At 34.1% G+C, this 7,572-nt stretch overlaps 1 protein-coding gene across 1 annotated transcript in view; it reads left to right on the forward strand.

The window, feature by feature from the left end:
- The first annotated feature begins 566 nt into the window (after positions 1-566).
- Positions 567-7,572, forward strand: part of LOC106467456 (solute carrier organic anion transporter family member 3A1-like) — a 159,373-nt gene continuing 152,367 nt past the window's right edge. Inside the window, exon 1 of the mRNA XM_013927810.2 lies at positions 567-818. The gene's annotated coding sequence lies outside the window, so the exon portion shown is untranslated. The remainder of the gene's footprint in view (positions 819-7,572) is intronic.

The raw sequence follows: 7,572 nt of genomic DNA on the forward strand, positions 1-7,572 counted from the left end.
TCCAAAATGGTAAGAGCACGTTTGTCGCTCTTACTATTTTGGAAATATATTTTGTGTCCCAGACAAATGTGCTCTTACTATTTTGGAAATATCTTTTGTGCCCCAGACAAATGTGCTCTTACCATTTTGGAAATATCTTTTGTGCCCAAGACAAACGTGCTCTTACCATTTTGGAAATATCTTTTTGTGTCCAAAGTAAATGTGCTCTTATGACTTTGGAAAATTATTTTTTGCGCATAAGATAAACGTAATGTCATCATTTTTGGAAACTTCCCCATTTAATGCGATGAGACCAGGATTAAATAATTAGGTAAAATTTATTTTGTTTTGACATTTAGAATGTAAAATTTAAAAAAAATAACTCATTAAACATTATGTTAGGTTTAACTTAAAGTAAAATACTTATGTGTTTTGATACATGTTAACATCAAATCATCTATTTCCCCTTTCAGCTGGCATCATTTCTAGTTTCAGGGGCTACATTCTATACATTTAAATATCAGGTTCTTTGATTTTATTCAATTTTAAAGTTATTTTAATTTTTTAAATTTCTTGTCAAGTTCCACGAACTAACTGGAAGTTTACGTGAGGTAGATTAGTCACAGACGACCTTCTCGAGCGAAGTCTGGTCCCAATTGTGAGTCAAAAGGAGACACCGGTGTAGAAAGTAGGGAAAAGTGTTCGTATCCACGTGGGCGGGGAGTCGGGCAGTCGGGTAACATGCAGCACGCCAGAGAAATCGGAACAGTGAGAAGTTGGTGTACAGCCATATAAGAGTCGCGGTCTCATCAGGAGCCAGCCGTGCAAAGAAACTCGAAGTAAGGGCAATTCTGAAGTGTGAGGTAACTTTCCTATGTTGTGCTCTTGTGTGTGACTCTACAGATGTAAGACATTATATAAGTTTTTCTTTCCTTTCAATTTTGTTCTTTAAGTGATGTGGTCTGAACAAGTACAGTAGAGGAGTATAAAATATATATTCGGATGAAAACAAAGTGTGTAATAACACGTAACCTTTAAAGTAGCAGCGGTAAGTAATAAAACTCTCTACCGCTGCTACTTTAACAAAACCCGGGTAACAAAATAACACTTTTTTTTTATATAGATTAAAATGAACATGATTAAATCCTCAATTAAATTATAAACAGATTAGGGCATAACTACTGATCCATTTACAACGTTTTTATATCGTTGTAATATATGTGGAATTTTGTCGGTTACTCCGCATCAATATACAGGGTGTCCCAAAATGAATATACCAAAACATAAGAAAGTTGAATAACTTTTTCATTATTTGAGATAACAACAAAATTCAAAACAGAATATATTATGAAGGGTTGTAAGTTTTAAAATTCTACATGTCTTTCATCATTAGTTATAGTCAATCTAATTCTACATTCAAATTCTGAGAACACATTTCCAACATAAGGCAGCATCACGGATACTGAAGTTTCAGTTCCTGAAGATCGCTTGGCTTCTTATGGTAGACGTTTGTTTTCAAAAAGCCACAAAGATAATAGTCCAAAGGGGTGAACTCAGGGGAAATCTTCAGGAGTTGTCATTTTACTCAAAAACGGGGGCAGTTCCAATGCAGTTACAATGTAAATAATAACAATAATAATTAACTTAACTAAAACTTACAAGCCTTCAGAAGATATTTTGTTGTTATCTCGAACAATTAAAAAGTTATTCAACTTTTGTTTTTGGTATATTCATTTTGGGACATCCTGTATATTTCAAATAGTGTACGTTTAGAGTTTCTACTTAAACTTTGCGAATACAGAGTAACAAGTCTTTATTGAGGAAACGTGCGTTATTAGTTTTGATTTGGTGTTAGAACGAAAATGTATCTAGATACAGGTTAAACTACCTACAAGATTGAAAGCAGTGTCACCGATTGAGCAGTATATGAGATTTTGATTGGTCTTGAAAAGTCATATACTTGTACTATTTTAACGAAACAAATCATTTGAGCATTGGATCGTTCCGTTACTGCATGTTAATTTATATTATTGAAAATAGGAATATGATCCGTGTTGAAGAGCTATATCTATTTTAACGAAACGTTCCATTACTGCATGTTAATTTATGTTATTAAAAATTAGAATATGATTCGTCTTGAAGAGCTATATCTGTTTTAACGAAACGTTCCATTACTGGATGTTAATCGATGTTATTAAAAATTAGAATATGTTCCATCTAGAAGAGCTTTATCTATTTTAACGAAACGTTCCATTACTGGATGTTAATCGGTGTTATTAAAAATTAGAATATGTTCCATCTAGAAGAGCTTTATCTATTTTAACGAAACGTTCCATTACTGGATGTTAATCGGTGTTATTAAAAATTAGAATATGATCCGTCTAGAAGAGCTATATTTATTTTAACGAAACGTTCCATTACTGGATGTTAATCGGTGTTATTAAAAATTAGAATAAGATCCGTCTAGAAGAGCTATATCTATTTTAACGAAACGTTCCATTACTGCATGTTAATAGGTGTTATTGAAAATTATAATATGATCCGTCTAGAAGAGCTATATTTATTTTAACGAAACGTTCCATTACTGGATGTTAATCGGTGTTATCAAAAATTAGAATAAGATCCGTCTAGAAGAGCTATATCTATTTTAACGAAACGTTCCATTACTGCATGTTAATAGGTGTTATTGAAAATTAGAATATGATTCGTCTTGAAGAGCTATATCTATTTTAACGAAACGTCCCATTACTGTATGTTAATAGGTGTTATTCAAAATTAGAATATGTTTTTAAGGTCGTTTCAGTTTTAGACACCAATATTTTCTAACTCTTTATCGTTCGGATAATCTCCTTCATACTTTTTCTAAAGAAAAGCAAGATAGACATAATAAAATTGGTTCCTTAGTAATGATAATTTTATCTGTAGTTCACAGCAAGTGTAAAAGCATCAAACACCTTCTCATGCCTAATAACGAATAACTGCAGTTCCCCACGTTTAGCGTAAAGCGCAGAACAAAACCAGGACGTGTACGACAGACTTCTGCTCGCACAAAAAATGTTTGAAATGTTTCAAAAAGATTAACAATTCATTTCTAACAGAAACATATGGAAATCGCCTGATTCATCCACGACCTATTCAATATTTTTAAGATCAAAATTTTTCAGTCATAAAGCGATTTATGATACGATACCTTATATATATATATTGTTAACCGTGGTGTTTGTCAGAGCGTTCGTCTGTCTCCCGTTTTAAAAGCTGCGCACGCAGGCAAAGCTCAACATTCACTTTTGAAATGACGGGAGAACAGGTATGAATAATGTCGATGCCAAATTTTATTTCGCAAGCAGGATATTCTACACTAAATTGTTAGGAATTAATCACACTATCATTCACATTTTAAAATATGACGTAACTTAAAGAATAAAATGTAGATTTACTGTATGTTATTGTTGAGCCGCTCTTAGCATGACTGAAATGATCAACAATTACTTTTCGCGCTGGTGGGTGGTATAACTAGCTCAGAGCTTTGGTTCTGAGTGAAACCAAGAGTGCAACACAATCAACCTTTTTTTTTAAAGCCCATGAAATATTTTAAATTGATAGATTAACTTAAAATTTTCCCAGCACTGGGGACGGGTACTTTTGCTTGTAGTATATACTATGAAGTTTAAACGTTGCAACTTTTATTTATTTCAACAAGGTAAAAATATTTGAGAAAACGATTTGAAACTATCTGAAAGATACCCGTTATATCGGAAACCGATTCGCCAATAATCGATTCATTTAACAGAAGTGATTTTGATAAAAAATTCGTCATCTCTCACGAATATTTTAAAGAGATAAGTAATCATTTAACAGTCCAGATTACAGATTTGATTGAGATACAAAAAAAAAGAGAGAGAGAGATAGATAGAGAGTCCAAACCAAACTGCTGCGCATGAGAGAAATACAGGGAAATGGACACAACTTCATGAATGGAATGTTAAAACATGTCAATAAAATGCGTTTATTCGATTTTTCTATGTTATTCTGAGATCGTGAAGAATATAAGTTAGAACTTGTGTTGTGGTGGATTGTGCTTAATTCAGAACATCAAAAGTAACACATTTTCTTCAGAAAAACTTGGATATAATTCTCAAATTACTTACACTTCATATCTCCAGCTGGTTTACTTACCTCTGTCACTTTCTCGTCCTGCTAACAAATGTTTGTTTACAGTGCATTTTGTCTGTGTCACGTTTACCAATTACATCACAGGCTTAATTAGAATATGAAGTCGACAAATATGGTTTTAAAGTCGTTTCAAAAACTTTTATATCTGTAACTTGGAATAATTTACTATGAATCATTTAATTCCTTACATCATGTTTTGCTTGTTTGTTTGTTTTTTTGTTGCGATTACAATTATTGAAGGGGGGGGGGAATAAGTATTCAATCATCTCATTTAATTCCTTACATCATGTTTTGCTTGTTTTGTTTGTTTTTTTTGTTGCGACTACAATTATTGAAGGGGGGGAATAAGTATTCAATCATCGTGAAGTATGTTTTTAATGACTTGTGTTTTCTACTTTCGTTACATTCTGGGCTTCAGTTCAACTTGAGGGATTTATTTCTATACCAATCTTGATGTTAATTGTGAGGATATGTTTTTCTGCGAGTAGGTTACAAATAACATACGGTAACAACAGAACACCTTAAGATGGTATATCAACCAATGAGAGCAGCATATGGTACAAAAATAAAGTGGAAGGAGCCTCTTCCTTGACATATTATGTTATAGAAGTACCATAATAAACCCGTCTCGGAACATTGCGCAGGTATGCACCGAGTTAGAAACGTCACGAGGAAGTAGTGCAGAAATGACGTCATGAAATCGATTTCAAGAACGTGGTGCATGCGGGTATGAATTCTATATCATATACGCTTGCGCCACACGCGGGTTCGTGCAGCTAGTGTGTTTATACAGTACTAGGAGAAACGTTCACCTCATTACCAGGAGGTGTCGTTGACCTCTTACTGAAATCACGTGAATCCTAATAAACCATTTTTGGATGACAATTAACCTTAATTACACCAAGAAAATAACAGTAGATAAAAATCAACACAGACACTAGAAGTTAAAAATATTACACGTGTTAGATCTGGAGCTTACAGTATTTAATTACGATGAAATAAGTAGTGCTAATTCACTAAAGCTGAAATAAGAGCAAATCTCAGCGGTTTTATTTGACGACAAACCTCAACTAATAGAATGTTCAATTCCGCGAAAAATAATCCATAAGAAAGAGAAATGGATACACATTTTTCCGAGTAAAAGCGTTTTCTTTTGGGAGATTTCAATGATAAAGTTTCACAAACGGCCATATTAACGATAGAACTTAAACAAAGCAATGCTTAGTCACTTGAATTACGATTTATCTGCTTTAGTTTGCTTCCACCAGGCTTGAATGATGACCTGCCCGAAGGCTGAAGGTGGTGGGATAGGGAACCAACCCGTCTTTCAATACTCGAAAAACCTATTGATTTTGTTAGTTTTTTCTTTGTTTTTTTTACCCATTAGTCATTTACTTAATAGGTCCAGGTTTTTGTGAAGAAAAATGTTTTTCGGTGCCCATGAATATTTTCTATCTTTCATCGCATGCCGTGAAAATGACATACACTAAGGTTCTCTAACCTTTGGGTAGCGTCATCATATCCGGAATTTTCGGAGGCTGTGTTGATCCTTCTTCATGGTTATCGGCGCTGGAAAAGAAAAAAAAATATTCTAGTTCCGCCACAGTTCTCTCGCCCTCGGGCTGCCGAGAGAGAAAATTTAGATCATGACCGGTAACAGAGAAGTGAATGTTAACCAGAATCGTCTGTATGTCTTGTTGCATATCAGGTCAAATCTGATTTATGGCAATGACGAAAATTGTGTCAGATTTAAGTCTTGTCCTCCTTTAGAACATGATATTACATATTATGTCAGCTTGAACGCACACGCTTACGTAAGGACGCTCTATTTGCCTCGATTAGTGTTAGCCTTAATTCTTACCTTTATATTTGATATAACTTTCCTGACATGTAGTAATTCTTAAACATATATTGTAGCTGTCTTTACTTTGAATTCCTCCCAAAAATTATTAACAAAACGACTTGAACGTTTGCATTCAGACTTTTGAATCTCACAAGATTTAAGAGAAGAAAACGTTTTTTTTTATATAGAAAAGCCAGGAGAGGCTCCAACAAATATGGAATCAGGGGGTGGTTTTGGTGGCTGTCAGGCTGGAACGAACCGATTTACTTTGAAATATTTATATGAATGCTAGCTGGAGTATCGGTCAGTTGGACGGGTGAAATAAAAACTCGTTTGCAACTAAAGATAGAAAATTGTGCTTCTATCTTTTTATTAAAATAATAAACATTAAGATGTGCAATAAAAATACATTAAGGTACTAATACTGAAAAGAAAGACATACTGTTTTCAAGAATTCTATCAATAGTAGTTACATAGTTACATGCTGAGATATATATATACAACATTGGTAGTTTTTCCAAAATTGGATATGAAATTAGAGGGGGGCGACCCCCATGACCTTCCTCACCGTGTCAATTTTGGTGCTGATTGTGGAAATGTACAAGGAACAGATACGCACATATATTGACGTTTATTTATATAAAAAGCAGCTCAAAGCAATAATCTTATTTCAGATTTCAGACATTTTCAAATATGAGGGGGGGGGGGTTCTGGAGTGGATCTATGAATTCACATGAAAAGTGGAATGGACATGAGGGGATTGTTCAAAATGAAATCTAATTTAGATTTCTTAAGTTTTCATACTGGAACTATAGAGGTGAATGAAGGAGTTTGGGAGGCTTTCTGTCTGGTAACATGCGTTGGTCCCATACTGTATATCTGTGAACGCAACTCATGAAATTTGTATCTGTCCATTAAGAGTTATTAGGTTTGACTTGTACATGAAATTTAAATTATGAGCCTAGAATATCACACCATTATATGAAGCTATATATTTAACTTTTGTTTTTACACTGTTTTTACATAATTTTGTTATTAGCTTTATTTATTATGCGTGTGTATGACTTTCAGTGTTACGTGTCTGTATTACTATCAGCGTTAACTTTCGGTGTTACCGGTCTGTATGACGATCAGCGTTAACTTTCAGTGTTACGGGTCTGTATGACGATCAGCGTTAACTTTCAGTGTTACGGGTCAGTATGACGGTCAGCATTAACTTTCAGTATTACGTGTCTGTATTACTATCAGCGTTAACTTTCAGTGTTACGGGTCTGTATAACGACCAGCGTTAACTTTCAGTGTTACGTAGTTTTATTACTATCAGCGTTAACTTTCAGTGTTACGGGTCTGTATTACTATCAGCGTTAACTTTCAGTGTTACGGGTCTGTATAACGACCAGCGTTAACTTTCAGTGTTACGTATTTTTATTACTATCAGCGTTAACTTTCAGTGTTACGGGTCTGTATTACTATCAGCGTTAACTTTCAGTGTTACGGGTCTGTATAACGACCAGCGTTAACTTTCAGTGTTACGTATTTTTATTACTATCAGCGTTAACTTTCAGTGTTACGGGTCT

The sequence above is a fragment of the Limulus polyphemus genome, unplaced genomic scaffold (assembly GCF_000517525.1).
Source record: "Limulus polyphemus unplaced genomic scaffold, Limulus_polyphemus-2.1.2 Scaffold2620, whole genome shotgun sequence".
Lineage (NCBI taxonomy): Eukaryota > Metazoa > Arthropoda > Merostomata > Xiphosura > Limulidae > Limulus > Limulus polyphemus.